This window comes from Bubalus kerabau, chromosome 11 (genome assembly GCF_029407905.1).
Source record: "Bubalus kerabau isolate K-KA32 ecotype Philippines breed swamp buffalo chromosome 11, PCC_UOA_SB_1v2, whole genome shotgun sequence".
Lineage (NCBI taxonomy): Eukaryota > Metazoa > Chordata > Mammalia > Artiodactyla > Bovidae > Bubalus > Bubalus kerabau.
The window spans coordinates 78486804-78498026 of record NC_073634.1 but is presented as its reverse complement, the minus strand read 5'-3'; the positions used below and the strand labels follow the sequence as shown (position 1 = coordinate 78498026).

Genomic DNA, 11223 nt, shown 5'->3' with positions numbered 1-11223 from the left:
GGCACAGTCTAAGGGATTTTTAAAAATTCCTCCATTTGAAATTTGGAAGCCTTTGTGCAAATAAGTGCGTGTAGGGTCCAGAGTGGTGCAGGGTGGGGAGGCACGAGGGTGGTTCTCTGTGACCCAGTCTCAGCAAAGACATCACCGAGGAGGTCAACAGTCAGCCCTGGGACTCTCCCTTGCAGGCCTCAGCAAGGACAGGTGTATCACCTAAAAGGCTGATAATGACCACGGGCTCTGGAGGGGTTATGGGAGCCTGGAACCTCACACCTGGGGAGAATGGGCTATGCCAGGGCTTTCCAAACTTTACTGTGGATCCACATCACCTGGAGGCCTTGCTAAAATGCAGATTCTGAGTCAGCAAGCCTGGGATAGGACAGAGATCCTCATGTCTAACACATCAGGTAATGTTGATGCTGTTTTGAATAATGCAAATTTATACAATAACCGATTCCATGCTGGGCTTAGGAGCAGGGGCAGAAGAGGGGCTGAGGGATATGAAGGAACTAGAATATCAAAGAAAGAAGAACTCTTAGAAATATTATAGTTCAATCCTACTGTTTTACAGATGGGAACACTGAGGCCCAGAAAGACTTGTTCAAGACTGAACAGCTGGTTGACAGCAGAGCCAGAATGAAAGTACAGGACCGCTGATCTCCTGCCCATCTCCACCTTGTCCTGGGGTATAGTGAGAGCCAGGTAGGCTTCCTCTCTGGATTCCCAGGTCATCCTGGGCAGTCCTCTGCCTCAGGCCTGCCCTCCAGGAGACCCCTGCACAGCCTGGCATGGGCCCAGGCAAATGCAGGTGTTGGGAGGCATCTGTGATTGGTCCACGAGGGACAGACAGCAGCTTACCTGGGAGCAGCACTAAGTCAGGGCCGCTCCCAGCCCACTACAGCCTGTCAGCCTAATAGGCCTGCACGAGCGCCTGGGGGAAAGTAGTTGCAATCAGGCCGTGCTCTGTGGCCACAGACAAATGCAGGGTGAAGGCGGGAGAGCTGGCCTCTGCAGGAAGCCAGCCTGGCCCTGCTGCTCTCTCAAAGAGAGCTCACTCCTGGAGAAGGGGGAGATGAAAACCAGACTTTCCCACTGCCAGCACCAGGCCCCCTCTTCTATCCTTGTGTCCAAAAACACTATTAAAAAAGATACTGCAGGTCCACAGAGAGCCTGAGCTGCAGATGCGCAGAGCACTGGCAGTCCGTAGCCAATGTGGCTCAGCCTTGAACTCCTGGCCTCCAGTCTGTGGTCACAGACACTGAGTAAATCTGGCAGGTCCCTGCTGAAGAAAGAATCTCTTCCCACCCCTGCTCACAAACATCCATTTAAAAGCATCACATGAGAGACTGTTGAGGCCACGCCATGCCCGAGAACATGGGGGAGCCATGCTGTCCGTAGAAACACACACAAATGGAGGCAGGTGTGCATCCCTAAGCAGGGACTCAAATTAATTCCATAGACAACTAAGCACCTACTGTGTGCTGCTCTGCACTCTTTGCAGGTTCAGGGCAGATGCAGCTGGCCTGAGTGGTCTCATCTCACATAAAATGAAACCACAACTTCACTGGTCCATTTTCTGCATCCAAAACCCATGGCAGGTATTTGGGGGTAATGCGGCTAAATGTAAAAGCAAGCGCCTTCAACAGCCTTTCAGAAAACATGCAAGAATCTTTTGAAACTCTTCAGTTTCCTCTGTCCCCCTGGAGACCATCCTCTCCACCTCCGGCTGCTCCCAACCATGGAAAGAAAAAGACAAAAGATATCAGCATCTAGGCCACACTTCACAGAATCAGACCTCCATGCCCCCTTCCCCGAGGTGCATGCAAGAGTGACGAGGTCCCCTCTGAGTCCTCAAGAAGCCTCAGTTCCCTCTGATGTTACTAGTACCTACTGCTTAGGATTGGTGTGAAAGCCACGAGATCATTCAGGTAACGTCCTCACCACAAGACTGGCAAACAGGAGGCTCTCAATTAATGGCAGCTATTACGGCTGGGATTCTGATGGAGGGAGTAGAAGGCAAATACAAGGACCCAAGAGCCACCATTGTTTCTAGACTCTGCCAGCCCCATATGGCCCACAGAGACAGGCTATATTGGTGAACCACCCACTGTAGGAGGCCTGGAGACAAGGTGAGAGTGATGCCGTTTGGCTGCAAAGGCTGCTGGTATGGATGGCGTGCTCTGGTTCATTAAGGCACAATAGAAATTACTTTGTCAATCATCCCTGAGGGAGGGGGTCTGGCAGAAGCTTAAGACTTCATTGGTGCTGCCACTGGAGCTTCGTCTTGTATAGACTATTTTTAGCATAAAAAATGTACACTCTGTTATACTGTCAAAACTGACAGATAAGCATTCTCATGGCACCCACAGACCATGCATTCAATTGGGAAAATGTTAAAAACTGTTAGATGAGCTTCTCCCAACCATGGCACAAAAGAGCTGCTACATATCACACACCATGGCCACTGATCTTCACGAGAGCTGCCTCTGCCCTCTACCCTCTGTCTTAGGTGTCCTGATCTCTGAACTCTGCAGCTGGGATTCAGACTTGATTCCATGGTGGGCACCTCTTAGCTGAAGACTCAGCCAGGAGAAACTGAATCCAGGGAGTCCACTGTGGCAAGCATTTGCAAAAAGTATACTACAATTAAGTCTCCTACATATGAACAAGTTCCATTCTGAGAGCATGTTTTTAAGTCCTATTTGTTTGTTAAGTCTAACAAAGTTAGCCTAGGTATCCAATTAACACAATTGGCTATAACCCTCATGAAAAGTATGAAAAGGCAAAAAGAACACTGAAAGATAAACTCCCCAGATCGGTAGGTGCCCAATATGCTACTGGAGATCAGTGAAGAAATAACGCCAGAAAGAATTTAGAGACTGAGCCAAAGAAAAAACAATACCCAGTTGTGGATGTGACTGGTAATGGAAGTCAAGTCCAATGCTGTAAAGAGCAACATTGCATAGGAACCTGGAATGTTAGGTCAATGAATCAAGGCAAATTGGAAGTGATCAAACAGGAGATGGCAAGAGTGAACATCAACATTTTAGGAATCAGGGAACTAAAATGGACTGGAATAGGTGAATTTAACTCCAATGACCATTATATCTACTACTGTGGGCAAGAATCCTTTAGAAGAAATGGAGTAGCCATCATAGTCAACAAAAGAAATGCAGTACTTGGGTGCAATCTCAAAGATGACAGAATGATCTCTGTTCATTCGCAAGGCAAACCATTCAATATCACAGTAATCCAAGTCTATGCCCCAACCAGTAATGCTGAAGAAGCTGAAGTTGAACAGTTCTATGAAGACCTACAAGACCTTCTAGAACTAACACCCCCAAAAAAATTTCCTTTTCATTATAGGGGACTGGAATGCAAAGGTAGGAAGTCAAGAAATACCTGGAGTAATAGGCAAATTTGGCCTTGGAGTACACAATGAAACAGGCAAAGGCTAATAGAGTTTTGCCAAAAGAACACACTGGTCATAGCAAACACCCTCTTCCAACAACACAAGAGAAGACTCTACACATGGACATCACCAGATGGTCAGTACCAAAATCAGATTGATTATATTCTTTGCAGCCAAAGATGGAGAAGCTCTGTACAGTCAACAAAAACAAGACTGGGAGCTGACTGTGGATCAGATCATGAACTCCTTATTACCAAATTCAGACTTAAATTGAAGAAAGTAGGGAAAACCACTAGACCATCCAGGTGTGACCTAAATCAAATCCCTTATGATTATACAGTAGAAGGGACAAAGAGATTCAAGGGATTAGATCTGATGGACAGAGTGCCTGAAGAACTATGGACAGAGGTTCATGACATTGTACAGGAGGCAGGGATTAAGACCATCCCCAAGAAAAAGAAATGCAAAAACCAAAATGGTTGTCTGATGAGGCCTTACAAATAGCTGTGAAAAGAGAGAAGTGAAAGGCAAAGGAGAAAAGGAAAGATATACCCATTTGAATGCACAGTTCCAGAGACTAGCAAGGAGAGATAAGAAAGCCTTCCTCAGTAATCAATGGAAAGAAATAGAGGAAAACAATAGAATGGGAAATACTAGAGATGTCTTCAAGAAAATTAGAGATACCAAGGGAATATTTCATGCAAAGATGGGCACAATAAAGGACAGAAATGGTATGGACCTAACAGAAGCTGGAGATATTAAGAAGTGGCAAGAATACACAGAGGAACTGTACACAAAAGATCTTCATGACCCAGATAATCATGATGGTGTGGTCACTCACCTAGAGCCAGGCATCCTGGAATGCGAAGTCAAGTGGGCCTTTGGAAGCATCACTATGAACAACACTAGTGGAGGTGATGGAATTCCAGTTGAGCTATTTCAAATCTGAAAAGATGATGCTATGAAAGTGCTGCCCTCAATATGCCAGCAAATTTGGAAAACTCAGCAGTGGCCACAGGACTGGAAAATGTCAGTTTTCATTCCAATCCCAAAGAAAGGCAATGCCAAAGAATGCTCAAACTGCTGCACAATGCACTCATATCACACAATAGCAAAGTAATGCTCAGAATTTTCCAAGCCAGGCTTCAACAGTACGTGAACTGTGAACTTCCAAATGTTCAAGCTGGATTTAGAAAAGGCAGAGGAACCAGAGATCAAATTGCCAACATCCGTTGAATCATCAAAAAAGCAAGAGAGTTCCAGAAAAAAATCTACTGCTGTTTTATTGACTATGCCAAAGCCTTTCACTGTGTAGATCACAATTAACTATGGAAAATTCTTCAAGAGATGGGAATACCAGACCACCTGACTTGCCTCCTGAGAAATCTGTATGCAGGTCAGGAAGCAACAGTTAGAATTGGGCATGGAACAACAGACTGTTTCCAAATAGGGAAAGGAGTATACCAAGGCTATATACTGTCACCCTGTTTATTTAACTTATATGCAGAGTACATCATGAGAAACGCTGGGCTAAATGAAGCACAAGCTGGAATCGAGATTGCCGGGAGAAATATCAATAACCTCAGATATGCAGACGACACCACCCTTATGGCAGAAAGTGAAGAAGAACTAAAGAGCCTCTTGATGAAAGTGAAAGAGGAGAGTGAATAAGTTGGCTTAAAGCCCAACATTCAGAAAACGAAGATAATGGCATCTGGTCCCATCACTTCATGGCAAATAGATGGGGAAACAATGAAAACAGTAAGAGACTATTTTTGGGGGTTCCAAAATCACTGCAGATGGTGACTGCAGCCATGAAATTAAAAGACACTTGCTCCTTGGAAGAAAAGTTATGACCAACCTAGTTAGCATATTCAAAAGCAGAGACATTACTTTGCCAAATAAGTAATCGTCAAAGCTATTACTGTCTAGTCAAAGCGATGGTTTTTCCAGTAGTCATGTATGAAGGTGAGAGTTGGACTATAAAGAGAGCTGAGCACTGAAGAATTGATGCTTTTGAACTTTGCTGTTGGAGAAGACTCTAGAGAGTCTCTTGGATTGCAAGGAGATCCAACCAGTCCACCCTAAAGGAAATCAGTCCTGAATATTCATTGGAAGGACTGATGCTGAAGCTGAAATTCCAATATTTTGGCCACCTGATAGGAAGAACTGACTCATTTCAAAAAATCCTGATGTTGGGAAAGATTGAAGGCAGGAGGAGAAGGGGACAACAGGGGATGAGATGGTTGGATGGCATCACCAACTCAATAGACATGAGTTTGAGTAAACTCCAGGAGTTGGTGATGGACAGAGAGGCCTGGAATGCTGCAGTCCATGGGGTCACAAAGAGTAGGACATGACTGAGCAACTGAACTGATAATAGGTTTATAACACTTTTCACACAAATAATACAGAAAAAGACAAACAAAAAATAAGAAAACATTTTTAATCTTATAGTACAGCACCTTGAACAGTACAATAGCTGGCATATAGTGGCACATTCGCATCTTTGAATGTTTCCAACTTGAAGGATCATACACAAAGGACTTACTATTCAGGTAGGAGATGTATACTATAGGTAAGATGGGCAGGTGGTGGAACTCCGTAGTCCCTGGCAGCTTGGCCAATGACCTGTGATTTCCTGTCATCCATTCTCACAGCCCTGACCGCCCGCCCCCTCCACCCCACCCTGGCCTTGGTCTCACCCCATAGGAGCCACTGTACTGGGCAAGAAACTCAGTTCATCTCTCAAACAAGAAGATCTGAATCAGCCCATTTCTCAGATCCTCTTGACGCAAAGGAATTCTTTGTTTGGTTAATTGTCTTGACATTTTCATTTTTGGTTCCTATCTTCCTCCACTCACTATGTTCCTGTGACAAATCCTGGCATTAATGCTGTATTTTGCCCAAAATGCTTTTTCCCTTCTCAGTATCCAGTAAGTTCTACTCACTCTCCAGAGATCTGCAGGAATGTTACTTCCACAGCCAGACTATCTCTGGCCACCCAGCTGAAGACAGTCCTTGTAGGATTCACATTCAGAGAACCCTGCACTTTTCTTGCAGGGATGGCTTATTTGTCTCCCTTGTTAGCTTGCAAGGTCCCTGAGAGTGGGGATATGCCTCTTCTCTTTGCTTCTGCTTACAGTACAAGGTCTGCCAGAGTCTAGCATAGAGATTCATTAAGCGATGATCACTGAGTCAAATGTATGAAGGAAGGATGGCTGGATGGATGAATGCATAATGAATACTTCAGATCAGATCAGATCAGATCAGTCGCTCTGTTGTGTCCGACTCTTTGCGACCCCATGAATCACAGCACGCCAGGCCTCCCTGTCCATCACCAACTCCCGGAGTTCACTCAGACTCACGTACATCGAGTCAGGCCATCTCATCCTCTGTCGTCCCCTTCTCCTCCTGCCCTCAATCCCTCCCAGAATACTTAAAGGGGCCCAAAGACGATCTGTAAGAGATATATGTTCGATCCCTGGCTCAGGAAGATCCCCTGGAGGAGGGAATGGCTACCCACTCCAGTATTCTTGCCTGGAGAATCCCATGGACAAAGGATCCTGGCGGGCTACAGCCCATAGGGTCGCAAAGAGTCAGACAGGACTGAAGCAACTTAGCACCCATACAAGGATGATTTGGTTTTCCCTGATGACTCAGCAGTAGAGTCTATCTGCAATGCAGGAGACATAGGAGATGAAGGTTCAATCCCTGGATCGGGAAGATCCCCTGGAGGAGGAAAGGGCAACCCACTCCAGTATTCTGGCCTGGAAAAACCCATGGGCAGAGGAACCTGTCCATAAGGTTGCAGGGTTGGACAGGACTGAGCAACTGAAGAGAAGCAAGTAAGGATGGTCTAGGCTGAAAGCCTCCAAAATTCTTCACATTCCTTAATCCATTCCTATCATCCTAAAAGAGAAAGAATCTTTTATCATTTAAAACAGGTGAAATGCATGCCTATTTGTGGGTGTGTGTTGGGGGGGGGGGGGGACAGGATGAATAAATGCAAACATCTGCCCTTTGGAATGACTTAAAAAGGGCCCAGAGAAGGGGAGGACCCCAAAATATCTTTTCAGACACTTAGGGGGTACAAGCCAATCCATGAGAGGCCACCTCAAGTCTTGACAACCTAATTCCTAGGATTTGCAGTCTGCTCCTGACAAATGACAAATGCTGAGGGCTGGGTGGGCCCAGCAGGAGCCTCTGTCTCCTGGGCTCCTGTCACATGTCAGGTGAGTGTCACAGAGGGGATCTTCCCTTGCTTTTCCTCCTCACTCCCGGCGAGGTGAGCCCCCAGCTCTCTCTAGCATGACCCTAACCAGATCCATGACTGGACATCCTCAGTCAAGGCTCCTCAGTGTTTTTCTTGGCCATGGATTATAGGAATAGTATTTTTGAACAAGAGGGCAGATTAAGAAAGGTACCATCACATCAGATAGTGAGAAGAATAAAGACTTGAGGAAAAACAGAGGAGAAATAATGAGGGGCAGTGCTAGCTGCCTGCTGCAGACGGCTTTGGACCTGGGCCCATTTATTTGTTCATCTGCGTCACTCTGGCTCCCCAAAGGGACCAGGCACAGTGATAGGTACTGGCTCAGGGAGGAGGAGAGCTGTGTCGAGGATGCACAGAATAAGCAGGCCCAGACCTGGCTGACACTCTAAGGCAGGCTCTCATGTTACTGCAACCTCTGGTCAGCTGGTTTCACACTTAAAGCTGTCCAGCAAGTCTACTCTCAGGTCTGGCATCCCTGGAACAGTCTTCTCTCTTTGAGATGGGGAAATTGCTAAATAAGAGTGCAGTCAGGCATGCTGGCAAGTGGACCATCAAGGACTGGATTAGAAGGAAGAGAAGAAGCACCAGGCTACACCTGTACGAGAACAAAATAGGGAAGAGATGGGAGGCGGGGGGTGGGGGTGGGGGGGCGAAGGTCCAGAAACCTTGACAGAAACTGCTCCTTGTAGAGCAAAGGATGTCAGAACTTGCTGGAACCCAGAGATCCATCCCCAGGGAAAGGAATGGAGGGGGATAAAATGCCCAGTCATCCCACGAGTCCCCAAGATGCAGAAAACCCTGACAGGAGAAGGTGAGGGGAGGCCAAGAGACAAAGCAGCGGAGAGAACAGAGGCAGAGAGCCAGAGAGAGTTCAACAAGCAAAAGCTGCCACGCAGGTCGTCATCAGGATGATTCTGGCCTCCTCGGAGTGGACACAGCCTTGCCCCAGCCCTGGACAGTCACCAGTCTCCTCCTGTGAGGCATTCACTACCAAGAGCTATAGAGGGCCCAGATTTCATCCTCTTGCAAACTCACAAGTTAACCACAGTTTTACAGATGTGGGTAGGAGACTCTGGGCCAGAAAGAAAACTCTTTATCCCTCACAGTCATTGATCAGGCAGCATCAGTATCGCATTTGCATTGGTGCCTCTGGTCCACCCAAGGGGACAACGTGGGGTGGGGGGCGTCCAGGGAATGTGGCGCACACTGTGGGTTTGCTTCACACCTGATGGAATCTAAGCTTAGGAAACTTGAACCTTTTAAAATAGGCATAAACTTACCTGAGGGAGATATTATCTTTACTGGAGGTAAAAATACCTGCCATCTGCTCCTTACCCCGGGGGGGAGACACTGTCTGCTTCTTCCAGTGCTGCCTGCTATATGAAAATCCCCTAAGACAGGATCTAGAACAAGGCTGTCAGTGCCTCTGCTGACAAGACTTGCAGGAATGCAAGAAACTTCCCAGAGAATGGTCCCTCCACACTCACAAACTGCAGAGACGCAGAGCCCTACCCTCCCAGGATAGCTCTCATCTCGTCCCTAGAGACAGCAGAGGCTGGAGCAGGCAGGAATGACTCAGGAAGGGGAAGTCCTTGAGCCTGGTCTTGAGGGATGGCCTGAGCCCATTCTCTGAGGTGGCTTGTCCTGGAGAATGCCTCCTCCAGATTTCACTCTAAAACATGGATCTGCCAGGGTCCAGAGAAGGGAACCATGGGTGAGCAAATAGAATTTCCCCTGTCCTCCTCCAGAGCAAGACATGTTCTGCATGCTCAGTTGCTTCAGTCGTGTCTGACTTTTGCAATCCCGTGAACTGTAGCCTACCCAACTCCTCTGTCCATGGGATTCTCCAGGCAAGAATACTGGAGTGGGTTGTTATGCGCTCCTCCAGGGGATCTTCCCAACTCAGGGATCGAAACCATGTCTCCTGTGTCTCCTGCATTGGCAGACAGATTCTTTACCACTAGCGCCACCTGGGAAGCCCAAGAGATGCTCTAGTTTTTCTTAACTTTTTAATTTTATATTGGTATATAGCTGATAAACAATGTTGTGATAGTTTCAGATAGATAGCAAAGGGACTCAGCCATACATATACACGTATCCATTCTCTCCCAGACTCTCCTCCCATCCAGGCTGCCACATGACATTGAGTCTGTTCCCTGTGTTACACAGTAGACCCTTGCTGGTTATCCATTTTAAATACAGCAGTGTGTACATGTCCATCCCAAACTCCCTAACTATCCCTTCCCCCATCCTCCCTCACCCCTTGGCAACCATAGAATTGCCTAGAATCTGAATCACATTCGAGGCCATTCTCTCGCCACTGAATGAACACCCCTTACAGCTCTCAATCTCCTTCCACTCTGTCTGTGGCATATGGCACTCCACCCCCGAGTAACAGCGTCTCCAGAGCTCTCCAAATACGGCCCGGAGGCTCCTGCTCTCCAGGTTCACCCACAGAATCAGAAAGAGGGGGAAGGGGGCCTGCAAATGTGCCTTTCTCTTCACCACAGGCAAGTGGTGAGATGTTTAGAACTGGGTCACCTGGCTTATCTTCTGCCCTCACTGAGATTAATTCACAAATGTCGCATTCAGAAGGCAGGCCAGCTGCCATTTCAGTGCCTCTTTGGATCATTTCGCCTTTTCCTTACGGGGCCCACCCAGCAGCCGGGACCGTCACAGTCACTCTTCTGAATTATAAATAAGTCACAGCTCACCGCACCACCTGCTCTTTCTCCCCGAATTTGGAGCAGGGGTGCACAGCCATGGCACAGGATCCCCGTCTGACCTGCCTGCTCCTAGGAGCTCCCTCGAGGTTTCCACAAGCCCCTAATCTTCTGTCCCTCGCCCCAGGATCTCTTAAACAAATGTTATATGATCAATTATTTCATTGGCCTATTTAATTGATTTATATGCACTTTTAAAAGCTTTACACTGCAGAGGGAAACACATCTATCATAATCCTTGATTGAACTGGAAAAAGGAGAAGGGAGAGAGGGAATTAAAACTTATTGAGCGCTTATTATGTGCCAGGTAATACACAAGCTACTTTGCATACATTACTGAGTTAATCCTCAGAACTGCCTTGTGAAGTATTTTTTTTCCCCTACTCAGTAGATGAGGAGACTGAGACCTGCAGAGGTGAAAGGACCTGCCCGTAGTTACAGAGCATCAGCTGGAAGAAGCAGGATTCAACTGCAGTTCTGATCCCAAGCCAATATCTATCTCAGGACTTAAATATCAAATGTTTCTGTAAAAAGTTATGAATAAGAAATTTCACCCATTATTGTAGCATTGTTTCATTGAGGAAATCCAGTTGGCATTGCTTCCCTGAACTACATCTTTTACTACAACTGAAGGTGCCCAAGTGCACCATTCCACACCAGTGCAGGGAGGGGAGGCAGGAGGAAGGGCCGGCTCAGCGATATGGTAGGGTGTTTACAAAGCCTGAGGGCTTTCTCTCTAAACATGAACACATTATAGAAAAGTCTTCAACTATTTCGACTCAATGCCATTGTGAAAAGGTAGAGAGAACATTCGT

At 46.8% G+C, this 11223-nt stretch overlaps 1 long non-coding RNA gene across 1 annotated transcript; it reads left to right on the top strand.

Annotated features, from left to right (window-relative positions):
• The first annotated feature begins 345 nt into the window (after positions 1–345).
• On the top strand, positions 346–10921 carry LOC129623411 (uncharacterized). The gene is made up of 3 exons (XR_008700512.1): positions 346–404; positions 569–699; positions 10797–10921. It is a non-coding gene; the product is annotated as an uncharacterized LOC129623411 (long non-coding RNA).
• Positions 10922–11223: the final 302 nt, after the last annotated feature.